Here is a 14,745-nt window from a genome sequence, read left to right as displayed (position 1 = left end):
ATGAACATTTATTACATTATTACATAATGTGGCGCTACAAACCTTCAATGAGACCCATAGTATAGATGGATCCACCTACCCATTGTCATTTTCCTCAAGGTATCTTTTGATTTCCAATTTAATGTCATTAACAATTTTCTTATTATTTAGTATATCCACATTCAATTGCCACAATGTGTCCCTCTTTGTATTGTCCATTTGAATTGTTAGATATATTGCATTATGGTCCTGCAGTCTTTTACCCTGTAGCAATCACCTTTCTGCATTAAGAAATAATCTATTCTAGAGTATTCAGTGTGGTATTGAGTAGTGTGATAATCTTTTTCTAGAGGAAGGTAATTCCTCCAGACATCAATCAGGCCAATTTCTTCACAAATTGTATTGATTAGTTTTGTTAACTGATTCTTGTTCTTCTTTTTACTCGTATTGAAATTGTGATTAAATACTAGATTCAGATCCGCTCTACACATACAAATTCCCTCTGTTTCCATTGCAATGATATCAAATAGGGATTTGAAAAAATGTTTATCACTTTCGGGGGGTGCATAGATATTCATCAATGTCTCTCTCCCCCAATACCCTTTGTAACCTGAGGGGGGAAGTTTGCCATCAGCTGTCGATTTATTTCTTATTTGAATTATGAGAAATCTGCTTTTAGTTGTGTTCTCAGGTTGCCAATTTGTGCACTTACGGTTTCCAATACCACACGAAGGGCTTCCGTTGTTCCATCTCCACCATGTTCTTTACCTTTGTCTTAATTCATGCTGCTTACAGCCATTGCTTCTTTTTCTTGATTTCCAAAGTTTGTCTAAAAGGAATTCAGGGTGGGTTTATTTTACCAACTGTAGGGAGCTCTCAGTCTAGCCAGCCATTTTGCCTGGTTGCTTACCTGAAGTCCCAACCTGCCTGGATAACATTTTGGCAAAGGTAGTGTTAAAACAGTTGCATGAACGTTTAGATCCATGAAATAATTTCAGTCTGTTTTTAGAAGAGAACATAGTACTGAGACAGCACTTAAATGATCGCACAGTGAGCGCAGATAATATGTTAAAATGCTTATTAATAAATAAAACATTTCAATCCTTGTTCTTCTTGATCTAAGTACTGCGTTCGATATGATCAACCATGAGACCATTCGACTCTGGAACCGCACTGAACTGATTTAATATTTAGCTCACTAGTAGAAACAATTTTGTTAGCCAAGATTTTCTCTTTGGTGTTGCTCAGGGTTCAATTATTGGTCTGCTACTGTTTTCTCTGTATATCAGCGCTGATAGTGGAAAAAAATCCTGAGCCTGAACTTTTTTCCGTGCCCCGGGAGGTGGGGAGGGGTGGGGGGTGCTGTGTATGCGGCACCATTTTAACACATAACATATATAACATTATTTGAAAATAACCCTTTTAACTATCTCGCCACACAACTATCTGCCATATTGTCACATTGCTCTTAGCATACTCTGACTACAGATTATACTACAGCAATACAAAGAAAGGTGTTTCTTGATTTTAGGCTGCCAACTCACATCTGGCCAGGGACAACAGATGAAAACTAGCCTTTGGGCTAATTCTGGCATATTTACAGATATATTTATTAATATGCACTGTCCCAGGCATATAAACTAATACAAATAAAAAGTAGGTGGCAATAGTACTCCAAAGTAGAAAAAGATTTGATTAGTAGCCCAACCATTGACTTAAGGGCATGAACAAGGACACTGATTCACTTTTTTAAACATAAGTGCAAAATATGCATCATTTAATTTAAATACAGTTTTTAAACAGTTACAGTGCAACAGTGAACTGTAGATAATACTGTAATCCTAAAGTTGTTTCTTCAAAACAACTAAAAGTTAAGTAAATGACAGGAAATCTATAAATACCTAAAAATAGAAAACTAACAAATATAGTTTACTTCAGAAAACGACCATTCAGTTCCATAAAACGTGAGGTGTGTTGAATGGCACAGACGGTTGCTTTATGACTACGGTCTGACTCGCGATGTGAGAGCACTTTTTTGGCCAGAAGGTTCTAGAGCATTACGAAAAGCAGGGATAAAGTTGCTTGGACGTCATCTCATTCAGTGGGATCATTGCTCTATATGGGTTCTTTTTCACCCGAAAGAAAGTCAGCAATTTTGGATTTCCTTTGTTAATTTAAATATTGTGATTTGATATCACAGTTGGGCTTGGGCGTTGCAAATCGACTCCATAGTGCCCCCTAATTACTTGGTTTACTTGGGCTAATGACTGGGTCTTCGACTCGTGTTTTGAAAAATTGCTCAAGAAAATTTCAAATCCCCCACCTTTAATTTTCATGTAGATGCAAAATTTGTTAGGAACCTGTATCATCAAGACTTTTAAAAAAGCTTCTTGGAACCCTCAGTCCACTAGGAAGTCAGCCATTTTGAATTTACTGTGCATTTTTTTCAAAAAGTGAAGCCAATGACAACCATTGTACAGGATTTTAATGAGATGCTCCTAGAGCGACTTCAAATTTGGTAAACGTAATGTCACTCATCATTACGTACATTCAACACTACACTCACTACTGCTATTATCAAAAAGAGTGCATGAAATTCCTGCATTTGCAACCCCATCTGGCCTGTATTCTGTGCTCCCAGCATGCAGGCCTACTTGTGGTTCCTAGTATCTCTAAAAGTAGAAAAGGAGGCAGAGCCTTCAGTTATCAGGCTCCTCTCCTGTGGAACCATCTTCTATTTGGGTCTGGGGGGCAGACACCCTCTCTATGCTTAAAACTTCCCATGATACACTGAGCTCCTCTCTCCCCTTCCCTCTCTCTATCCATTTACTTTTGTATTAATGTATTAACAGACTTAAACTTCTTCCCCAGAGTTCTCTGTGCCCTCTCGTCTCACAGGTAGCCTGGGGGCGTTGACGTCAGGATCATGGGGATGTCTGGATGTCCGATTGCAATCATGACTCCTATTATTTTTAATGTTGATTGGTTGTTTTGTCACTGTGCCTCTCTCTCCTCTCTCCTTCTTCCTCCTCTTCTCCCTCTCCTCTTTATTTCTCTTTGTCTCCCTCTAACCCTAACCCTCTCTCTCAACCCCAAACAGTCAAGGCAGATGTCGTCCACTTAGAGCCCGGTTCGGTCTGAGATTTCTTCCCATTAAAAGTTTTTCCTTGCTGCTGTTGCCAAGTGCTGCTCATGTGGGAAGGTTGGGTCTCTTTAAATAAATTAAAGAGTATGGTCTAGATCTGCTCTATGTGGAAAGTGTCTTAAAATGACTTTTGTTGTGATATGGCGCTATATAAATAAAGATTGATTGATTGTTGGTCATGCCTTTTGGCATGCACCAGCTACATTCCAGAATTTGTTTAGTATGGTGGAAGTTGATTTGGAAGGTTGTGCTGTTTATTTAGACATGTTTATCTACAGTGACCGTTGGACCAATCATGTTTTGTGCATTGAATATTTGGCTGCTGCACAACTGAAAGTTAATCTGGCAAAATGCGCATTTGCTCATGCAACAGTAACACATCTTGGATATTTTGTGGGACAGGGATAGGAAAAAAAATCAATCACTTGCTATTTTTGACAACATGCATACACTACTGATTTACTGACTGCCACACCTCATAGCATTTTGGACATTTTATTTCGGTTAATTCAAATGAATCATGATTTTCTTGTTTGAACTTGTGTTGCCTCCCTTAATTTGTCATGGTTTTGAGCTGGTCATTACTGGATTAACATTTATTCATTATGTTGAAAGAAAATTTGAAGAAGGCGTTTTTGCTGTTGCAGTTCAATTTATGAAGATGAGGTTGCGATGAGCAGCACTTTTTTGATATTTTGTGGAAAGGATTTATTGTAGGTAATGGTTTATAACCTTTTCAGAGCAGGGCTTAAAGTGACCATATAGCCCACTAGCCTTCCTATTGTCAAACATGCTGTTTTTTTGATACCCTTGCCTTTGGGCACCTTTAGTGCATCGTGCAACATGTTTTACACATCACTCTCATATTTGAACAAGTAATGGCTTAGCTGCTAGGGCTGTTGTAATAGTGTAATAGGGGACAAACTGAAGCATTCAGCTGAAGGTGCTATGCAACCTGGTGGCTTAATGGCATCCTGACAAACAGCTGCTAGTCCTCTGTCAATTATTTGCTCAGCCTTGCTATTTGCCATCATGTCCCCTTATCATTATTCAAACAGCTTATATAAACGCCTTTACCTTGACGCTCATCAGGCCATTACGCATGAGCTGTTTCAGGCAGGGATGCTTAATGGGTGCAGGTCTTTTAACAAATCAGAAGCAATATGAGTTCAGAACTTATTCACATGCAGTGGAGTGGGAGTAGGAAACAAAAAGGGACTCGGCTATGAACGCCAAGACAAGAAATGGCCAATTGATAAAAAATTATTATTTTATCAACAATTCTGTCATTTAGAAAACTGTCGTGTGTTAAAATATTATTATTGTTATTATATATACATATTTTTATAGAGCTCGGTTGCATAACCCATCTCCAAAGTTTCCCCAGACACCAACAGCATGTAAATACAAATGTACATGTAAGTCTTGTCAAATGGACTCTCCTGTTCCATGACATCTATAAAATTGTCTTCATTGCCAGAGAATGGCTATCCATTTATTTGCCACTTCATCCATGAAAAGGGGCGAGTCTATGAACTGCAGTCTTTGGTAGTAATAAGGCAATATTGACCAGTGAAAAATTTAGCATAGAATTTTGTCATTTAGTGCGCAACAGGAGATCTTGACACCTGCTGGCTAGATTGCCATGTGATACATAGATATTCATGGTCCCCAGGCCTTGATTCCTTATGATTTAGTTATTTTATACTGGCTACCTCGCTTAGCCTGCTGTCACATCAACATGGAGCTGGATAAAGAGTGGAAAATGGTAAGATATATTTGGAATTGGTAACCCACCTGACGCCTCCTCTATGCCACAAGGAAAATTGCCTCAATGAATAAAAAGGTGCTCCATCACTGTATAATAAACAGTGCCTTCCATGATCTTCACTTTAGATATTCATGGTCCCATAGGATGAATGCTGTTTTCTGGTGGTCCCCTGACTGTTCTTGTTGCCTCACTTGGTGCATTGCAGTGGAGGGGTGAGGCAAATTAGTTTTTAATTGCATTTTTATTTTTAAAATATTAGTCATTAAGAATGACCAACTGAATAAATAATTTCACACATTTTTGTAACTTAACACAATATTAGAACTCCTTCTATATGGTATAAATAATGTGTAATAGCAGTAGATCATTGTGTCTTATATTGTGGTGCACAACACTGCAGCTTCTGCCGGAACCTTATGTGGCTTTAGATTTTTAGCTTTATTTCTCTATTGATTTGTGGTGCCTCATCCAATACATCGAACGAGCAGTTCAACATGTATCGATGTGGTGTGTGCAGTCATTAGGTGGATATTTTAGCCCCTTACTTTTGCATTGTGAGGAATTTACCTGATTGTATCATCTACACAGCAGAGCTCTGTGGTTAGGAAAGCAGCCATCTGTTCGAGAGAAATCTGACCTGGACATGATGACCTGGTACCCCAGTCTCTGAGGTCTAGACTCAAAGCTGTTGCCACATTCTGAGGCAAATTTAAAAACACAATAGAAACACTGGGCTGCTGACATTTCATTTTATGTATGAAAGTCTGTTTCTAGAGGTATTTTAATACCACAAAAAACTGAAAGCAAATTATTGTTACATTCACACACATACACATATACACACACGTACGTTTACCAAATCCATCTATTGGCAATCTGAAAGAAAAGAAAAAAAGAAAAAACAATATCATAGTAACATAAATACATTAAAATAAATTCAACTAAATCAAACCATGTCTTACCTGGTTCTCAATCACTGTCTGTATCTGCTGTATACATAAGACTGGTTCAGTGATTCAAATAGGTCTGGTCCCCTATGCTTATTATGGGAAAACAGTTGAGCCAATAAAAGCGTTGCAGACAGGATTAAGAACATGAAGGTCATCTTTGTGTTTCAGAGACAGGGAAAAAAATGGCAACATGGATAGACTGATGCACCTGTGCAGGTTGTTGTATGTTAGCTTAAAGAAATACCAATTTTTCAATTATTAATAATTAAACTGCCTTTAATCAGTTTAATATATATATATAATATTATATATCTATAAAATAATAAAATAATATGAATATCCTCTGGCTACCACTACTCCCTATGAACGAATGTTTTGTGACAGAAGAAGATGGAACATTTGTAGTTTCATGGTTTTTATATATATGAACTACAGTTCATAGCCATGAAAATAAATCACTGATTCTTGAGACTGGAAAAAACATGTCCCACTAAGAATAGTGCTAATTTCTTTGAAAATGAATCACATTTTCTTATTTAAAATAATCAGAGTTGATCATCTGAGGATGTTTTGCACAAATGTAACTTTTTTTCAAATGTTTGTTTATAATTGTATAAATTATTTGATTATATGCAAGGCCAGTACCCACAAACGCATGTGTCCTCAGACAAGATCTTATCATTTCAATTTGATATGAAACTGTGAAAAAATGATTTAAAATGTATAATATATAGTATGCCAGATGAAAGAGCATTAAAAACTAAAATCAGTTCATTTCAAGAATATTTACTATAATTTTGCAGTTGCCAAAAATGTGTCCCAAGTTTTTGTCAACACTTTCAGATATTTATGAATAATCAATAAAATCAGACAACTACATGGTCAGTTATACTCCTGAGGAAACTCTTTCCATTCTACACATCTGATAAATGAAACAAGTTAAAAACAAGCTCCTGTAAGTTTGTTCTTTTTACAATAATTGTTACATATTTATTGATGTTGCTGGTGTCATAACCATGACGTGCCAACACTGTCTTTTTTGTATGTGGAGAATTCTTCTAAATTATGAAATAAATGTAAGCAATTTAAGAGGAAGTCAGAGGTAGCTAAGAACAGAGGGAAAACAAGATGGCTCCTGTAAAGAACTCATGCATGTCATCTAAAAAAGTGTGTTTTTGTCAACACTGTCAGGTTCTCTGTCTGACCATGGTGATTATTAGATGGTGATTTATTAGGAGTTACTCCTTGAGATATATGATCCAATTTTCAAGTGGCTTCTCATAAAGCTGATCTTAAGTTGTCTGATGTTTAAAACAATACTAGTTTATATTTTGCTGTTCATCATTGTTATTTGATACAGAAGGATAACATTTACATGGTTAATTGTTATTTGTTGCACCAAATTGGTAAATTAAGTTGGTAAACAAGGAAGCATGGATTTGAGTGGTGAAAAGATTGGAATATTTTGTTGACACTGTCACCACCGTCACCACTGCCACAGTCTCTGTCACCACTATCAGGTCTCAGTCACCACTGTTGGATGGAACTTTTTTTGTTTTAAAATAGTATGCTTTCAATCTTTTTCTCCAAAACAGCTGATTTATTAAAGTAATTGTTTCTTTAAATAAAAATGTGGCTTCATTTATGTTCAAAACTGTTATTTTTGTATATTAAATGCAAATGATGAGACTTGCATGATATAAGAATTTTCAAAAAGCACACATGAAACAGCATAAAATGTATAAAAGGGAATATTCAACATTTAACAACATATTTGTGTCTTTAAGGTGAAGACACAATGGTTTAAATGCTCCAAATCTATATCAGACCAAATAAATAGGTATAATTAGCTTTTTATTGTGTCTGACTGTGTTGACAAAAACTAAGTGATGACAGGAAAAACACACGTTTTATGAAAAGATTAGAGTCAGTAGGTTGCATTGAAATATTACTTGATTTCTGAGAACTTGTTCTATATAAGTCTATATAAGTATAGATTTCTTAATATTAGATTTTTTTTATCCAAATTCTCACGAATCAGTGAAATACAATATTCATTATTAAAAGTATTCACAATCATTCTCTTAGTTGTGATAGAAAAATATAGCAGTGAAGCACTTTAATGTTAAAGATATTAACTAGTCACATTCACATAGTGCAATTAAATAATTAAATAGCATATGGCATGAACAGTCATCACTATCCTTACAATAGAACAGGAATATGAACATGTCTACTGACTTCCTGCAGAGATGCCAGTGTAAACATCAAACCCAGCCTGACATTTCCTCTGCCCCTGATCTCTCCTAACCTATACAGCCACCAGCAACAGATGCTGCACCACTGTCAAATGGCCTACAAAGCAAACTGCACTACTTTAGTCCTATGTGTCACAAGCATTAAAAATTGGATTGAGACAGATAAGATTAGATTATGCCTACAGGATTTAAAAAAAAATGTAAAAGCCTCATTTAGGCTTTAACATAATCTCCTTTCACTCCCAGTGAGCATCAGGCCTCCCAGCAGATGCCAGATACTTTGTCTTGTCTTGTCTTATTTTATCTCTTCCTCTTTTTGGATTTGTTCCTTTTTTATTATATTGTAGGTATTTGTAGGTTTCCTTTTCATAAGGATTGTGAAATTTCATATTGGGAAAAGCTTTGGGTGCTTCATAGGGCAAATATTTTTGGAACTTTGACCTCTACAATGCAGCTTCATTGGCTGAGGCTAGTAGCTTTTATATTAGTTTATATTTCTTCACAGCTAGAAATCTGATTCATATCAAACCCAGCTACACCGCATGTAACCAAATAAAACAAAGTGCTTTTAGGAAATTGCCTTCTTTCCATCTAACATCAGTCTGCACTGCTGGGTATTATGTTGGACTACAATATATTGTTTATTTTCAGATAAGTCTGAAAGGAGCCACATTATTTAGTAGCATGGGAATCCTAAAAGAGAGGAAAAGCGACATAAAATAAACATTTATTTTTTTTACATACATCATATGGTGCAAGATTTTACATTAAATTAATCAAATGTTTAAAAAAATAATAATACACAAAGATAAATAAAAATGTAAAGAAATATAGCATTTCTACATTTTTCAGAAAAACTGACATTAAAGATGTTAAAAACTACTTAAGATGCATTGTCCATTGTAATAAACGTCAAATATTTATTATAAGTCAGCCAATGCAACATTCATACACATTCACACACCGTTGGAGCAGCGACGGTAGCAATTTGGGGTTAAGTATCTTGCCCAAGGACACATCGACATGTGGACTGGAGGAGCCGGGAATCGAACCGCCAATCTTCCAATTGACGACAGCTCTACCTCCTGAGCCACAGCCTCATCCACTAATACCTCTTTGTTTTAAAATATCATTTTTGTTGGGTTTACACTTAGCGTCCAACTTACTCCGGTGTTTTCGAACCCCTAAAAAAGAGACTTTTGAGGTTTTGAGTTTGAAAACTTCTGGACAGGCAGAAAACTAGACACCCACTTCCACTTCCTGTTTGGGTCTTTGCACTCATGACTTATGTGTAAAAGTTATACCTCATCATCAGCCCAGGCAAAGAACTTACTTTTTTGCCATTGCTGTTCTTCTTCTGGAGTATTTTATGCAACTAAGCAACCAACCCCAGAGTATAGACCTATATGCCTGCAGTTTACATGAATGGTCATGTAATGTGCATTTCAGACATATTATTATAATTTCTGAAATGGTGCTAAAATGCTCATGTGCACAGAGATTGTTTTCATTTTTAAATTTGTTTTATTAGTGTAGACATAGGATTAATCCATTATAGTTATATTCAAAACATTTTTTTCCTGATTTGGTTGAAACAAACACCCATTGTATAATAAAGACATGAGAAGGCTTCTTTTTTTTTTTTTTATGTGATTCAGCCTTATTTCCACATCACACAAGGGAAAGCAAGAAAGGGAGAAAAATCAGGTGTGAAGGGATTAAATAGTAAAGATGCATGCAATTTGATAAACTATATATTATATGGCAACGTGTGTGTGTTTGTGTGTGTGTGTGTGTGTGTGTGTGTGTGTGTGTGTGTGTGTGTGTGTGTGTGTGTGTGTGTGTGTGTGTGTGTGTGTGTGTGTGTGTGTTCATGTGTGTGTGTTTTTAGATTAGAGAACTGACAGATCTTAGGCAGCAACAAGCGGCACCAGCCGCTCTAAGTAGGACCCTGTTAAAGTGGCCTGCTGGTAATACAGTCAGTATACAGTCAAAAGACAAAATCTCTCTCCCTCTCAGACACACACACATACTGTATACATGCACCACACACCAGGCAGCCATTTGTCATTTAGGCCATGGCCAGAGCTCTTGGGTAACATCTTTATCCCTCCAGCTCAATCTGGCCTGCATCTGCCAGGGAGGAATTACACTGATCTAATGTCACACAGTCCCCTCCAAGCTATACTAGTATTTGCCCACCCATGATTTTTTTAGATTTTATTCTTCCAGCTGAAGCATTATCTTCAAAAACATGGGATAATATATTCAAACTGCAGTCTAAACTGAAAAAATGATTCATAGTGCTTGACAATGACGGGGTAAAAAAAATGTGTTTTATATACGAAAATCTAGTTCTACAACACAAATCTCCTGACAAAAGTTTGGATTTGAAAGAAAACAGGTTATGAATGATTAATGAAATTTGTGAGAAAGGGGGGAGGGGTTCTGTTTGATTTTATCCTGGGCACCCGGCCCGAAAAAGTATTCAACTTCTAACAGCAAAAAATGATCACAGTCTGGTTTAACACCACAAACGCTGAATATTGAGCAATGGAGAGAAATGGGTTTATGATCATGGCAAAATTTCCATTGAAAACAGAACTTTTCATCCACCCCAATCCCTCAGCCATCTGATAGCTGAGGGATTGGGGTTACTTTTGAAGAGCTTTCCTTGCAGCTCGCTATGAGCCAGGGATAAATACATCCACACTTTCTCTCTTCATCTCAGGCTGCTAATCCACCAGCAGCTCAGCCATTTAGCAGTAGCACAGGACCTCTCAACCTGACAAGCAAGCATACTGAGAGGCAACATGTGTGTGTGTGTGTGTGTGTGTGTGTGTGTGTGTGTGTGTGTGTGTGTGTGTGTGTGTGTGTGTGTGTGTGTGTGTGTGTGTGTGTGTGTGTGTGTGTGTGTGTGTGTGTGTGTGTGTGTGGTGGGGGCAGGGGGGGCATGTTAATAGTTGAACAGCTGCTTGTGGAACAAGACTCGACAAACGCACACACACACACACACACACACACACACACACACACACACACCAACAGACTCCACACATACACATACACACACCAACCCCCATATGGCAAGGGGCCAGATGACAAAACCTCAGCCAGGGTCACAGTGAATACTGCCTGATCTACTTTCAGGGGTCCACACACCAAAGGATTAAGACCACACTGTTTATGTTTTTGAGTATTTATTGGTGTGTTTTTTATTTCCAGTTCATGTCTGTTTTCCATGGGATGTAAAGTGAAGAAAGAGTGTCATTAAGTGAGTGGATGATATTGATCCTTTATTATTGCAAATATAATTCTACATCGTGAGCTGGATATATATGTTTATATGGAATCAAACCATTAGGAAACTTAAAATATAATACATCAATAACCTGTAATAAAATGATCAGGAAGAAATGTGGCCAATCCAAATAAGATACCTGACAAATCAAGTTACTTCATTAAATTGATGCAAAAATCATGTAAAAAAAAAAAAAAAAAAAATTGTCTTGTTATATTGTAATATCTGTGCAAAAAGTATAGATGCTGCACTATAAACATTATGGCAAAGTTGATGATGGGTGACAATTTTCCATCTCACAGTATATAAAGCCAAGCCATTATTTCTATAGTGTAGGTTGCTCATCATTTGGTTTAGACTAAGGAAAAACTTGACTTCACACCAGCTTTTCACAAACCAACCAAAAACTATAAACATGCAGTCAGTGAAAATTTTTATTTTTTAAAGTTCACAGGCATGAGTGTGGTAAATGGTTCCAGGTCAGCCCTTAGAATTTTGCTAATTAAATGCCCCGACCTTTAAATTTGATGTACACAAACAACATTTTTAACAAACTCCTCCTGAAGACTAACCCGACCAGCTTCAAATTTGGACAGTATTATCTAAAGATCTTTGTGATGAAAAGCTATCAAAATCTAAATCAAATTAGTTATCAAACGATGATGCTTCACCATAAAACAGGAAGTACTTTGTCCAATCTGCTCCAATTTCCCATGCTTGATGAGGGTCCCATCCTGAACACATCTATGTGTCAATATTGAATCATAGCCATGGTGCCACAGGTGTTACTTGTGCTGTATTTTTATGACCTATGCCTAGGAAGATGAAAAAATCCACCTGAAATTTGGTCAAAAAGGACGATAGAGTATTAGGGCAACATGAGGAAAAAACCGCAACAAGATTAAACTCGATATGACGACTCTAAAGTCAGCACTTCGACATTAAACTCGAAATGTCGAGAATAAAGTTGAAATATCATGCCGACTTTAATCTCAGCCTGTCGACATTTAAGTCGACATGTCGAGATTAAAGTCCAAATATAAACCCTCTGTACTGCACAAGGTGTAACCATCGATATTCTTGCATCTGCCAGGTTCCAGCTATTTCAGTTTGCAGGAATGCAGCCACTTCCTCCAAATGTGTATGGTTTATCCTTCTGAAAAGACACCGTTTTCAGCACAACCTTTTCAACGTTCTCACACTTATGATAACATTGTGTTTCGGCGCTAAAAGAGAGAGAATTTCTTTGTTGCTAAAACCAGTTCTGAAGTACAGTTTTACCAATCTACACAAGGCATTTCTGTGGGCCAGCTGCGTCTGAGGCTGACTGTCTGGATTCAGCATCTGAGGAGTGCTCGCGCTCTCTCCTAGTTTTGTCGAGAATAAAGACGACATATCGAGAATAAAGTTGACATGTCGAGATTAACGCCATATTGTGAGGGTAGCTAGTCTTCACTGAAAGCCTTGCCATGACAGCACAGTGAATTTCAATCTTTCGCCATGAAAGAACAAAGTGTGGTTACTTGACTCCATATCATCAGACCATTCCCAAATTCCACATACTTGATAAGTATCACTCTTGAATCATAGCTCCACCTTCTGGAAACAGGAAGTTATAGGCCCCATACTATTGCTTACTTCTGATTATTTTGGTCCGCTTGTTGTACCTTGAATATGCTAAACAGTGAAGCTTTTGTGGGGTCTCAGGACTGTGTGTCTGACATGGTCATCTGCAGTATGGGGGCCCCACAGGAAACTTTATAGACTGGGGCCTGAGGGACCATCTCCAGATCAATGCCGGGAAGACCAAAGAGCTTTCCAGCTTACCATTGAAAAACCAGGGAATGGACATCGAGATGGTGACATCTAACAAGTACCTGTGTGTTCACCTGAACAATAAACTGGACTGGACAGACAACACTACTGCACTTTATACTGTAAGAAGGGCCAGAGCAGAGTCTACCTGAGGTCTTTTGGAGTGCAGGGGGCACTCCTGAGGACCTTCTTTGACACTGTGGTGGCATCAGCCATCTTTTATGGGGTGGTCTGTTGGGGCAGCAGCATCTCGGTTGCGGACAGGAAGTATATCTATCTATCTATATACACATATATACAGTACTGTGCAAAAGTTTTAGGCCACCACCATCATACAAATGTTTTCTTTTTTTCTGTTTTTTTAATACTGCATACAAATTTCCTGTATTTTCTGGTATTCTAATAAAGACTGAGAAATAATTATATATGGTCATTATAGCGTTGTTAAACCAACAAATCTAATGGTGACCTAAGACTTTTGCACAATACTGTATATCTGGACTATAAGCAAAGTGATGAGGGACTTTGAGGTCTGTCAGCTGAAAAAGATGATGTGGAATTGTCAGATTTTTAACTGAATTTGACAGATTTTCCTGCTATTTACAGATAATGTGGGCTGAAGACACACATTCCTCTCTGACAAGTCTTAGGCCACCATTAGATTTGTTGTTTTACCAATGCTATAATAACTATATGTAATTATTTCTCAGTCTCTTTATTAGAATACAACAAAAAATACACAAATTGTTTATGCTGTATTAAAAAACAGAAGAAAAAAAATAGAAAAGAAAACAGCTTATAGGCTAAAGTGTGTAAGTATTCAGTATTCAGACACCCCCTTACACTTGAGCAACAGCAGGAACCTTGCCTCAATTAATAATAATATTTAATAATTCATGTTAAATGTTCTGTACATATTTCTTGTATTTTCAGTTTGTATGATGGTGGTGGCCTAAGACTTTTGCCCAGTACTGTGTGTGTGTGTGTGTGTGTGTGTGTGTGTGTGTGTGTGTGTGTGTGTGTGTGTGTGTGTGTGTGTGTGTGTGTGTGTGTGTGTGTGTGTGTGTTTCTGTGTGTGTGATAGATAGATAGATAGATAGATAGATAGATAGATAGATAGATAGATAGATATATAGATAGATAGATAGATAGATAGATAGATAGATAGATAGATAGATAGATAGATAGATAGATAAATAGATAGATAGATAGATAGATAGATAGATAGATAGATAGATAGATAGATAGATAGATAGATAGATAGATAGATAGATAGATAGATAGATAGATAGATAGATAGATAGATAGATTGTTGATTGAAGTTTTGTTATTTTACCTGTTACCAAAACATATTAAACATACAGCTATATAATATATATGAGTGTAAAGTGCAGACTCTCAGCTTTAATTTTTTTTTTAGGAATTACAGCTCTTTAATATGTACTGATTAAAACTGATTTAAAAGCTGTTTCATGGACAGGTGTGGACAATTCCTTTGTTATTTCATCATCAATTAAACAGGAAAT

This window comes from Scomber scombrus, chromosome 4 (genome assembly GCF_963691925.1).
Source record: "Scomber scombrus chromosome 4, fScoSco1.1, whole genome shotgun sequence".
NCBI classification, from domain to species: domain Eukaryota; kingdom Metazoa; phylum Chordata; class Actinopteri; order Scombriformes; family Scombridae; genus Scomber; species Scomber scombrus.
The sequence above is the reverse complement of the archived record's forward strand: the minus strand, read 5'-3'. Positions refer to the sequence as shown.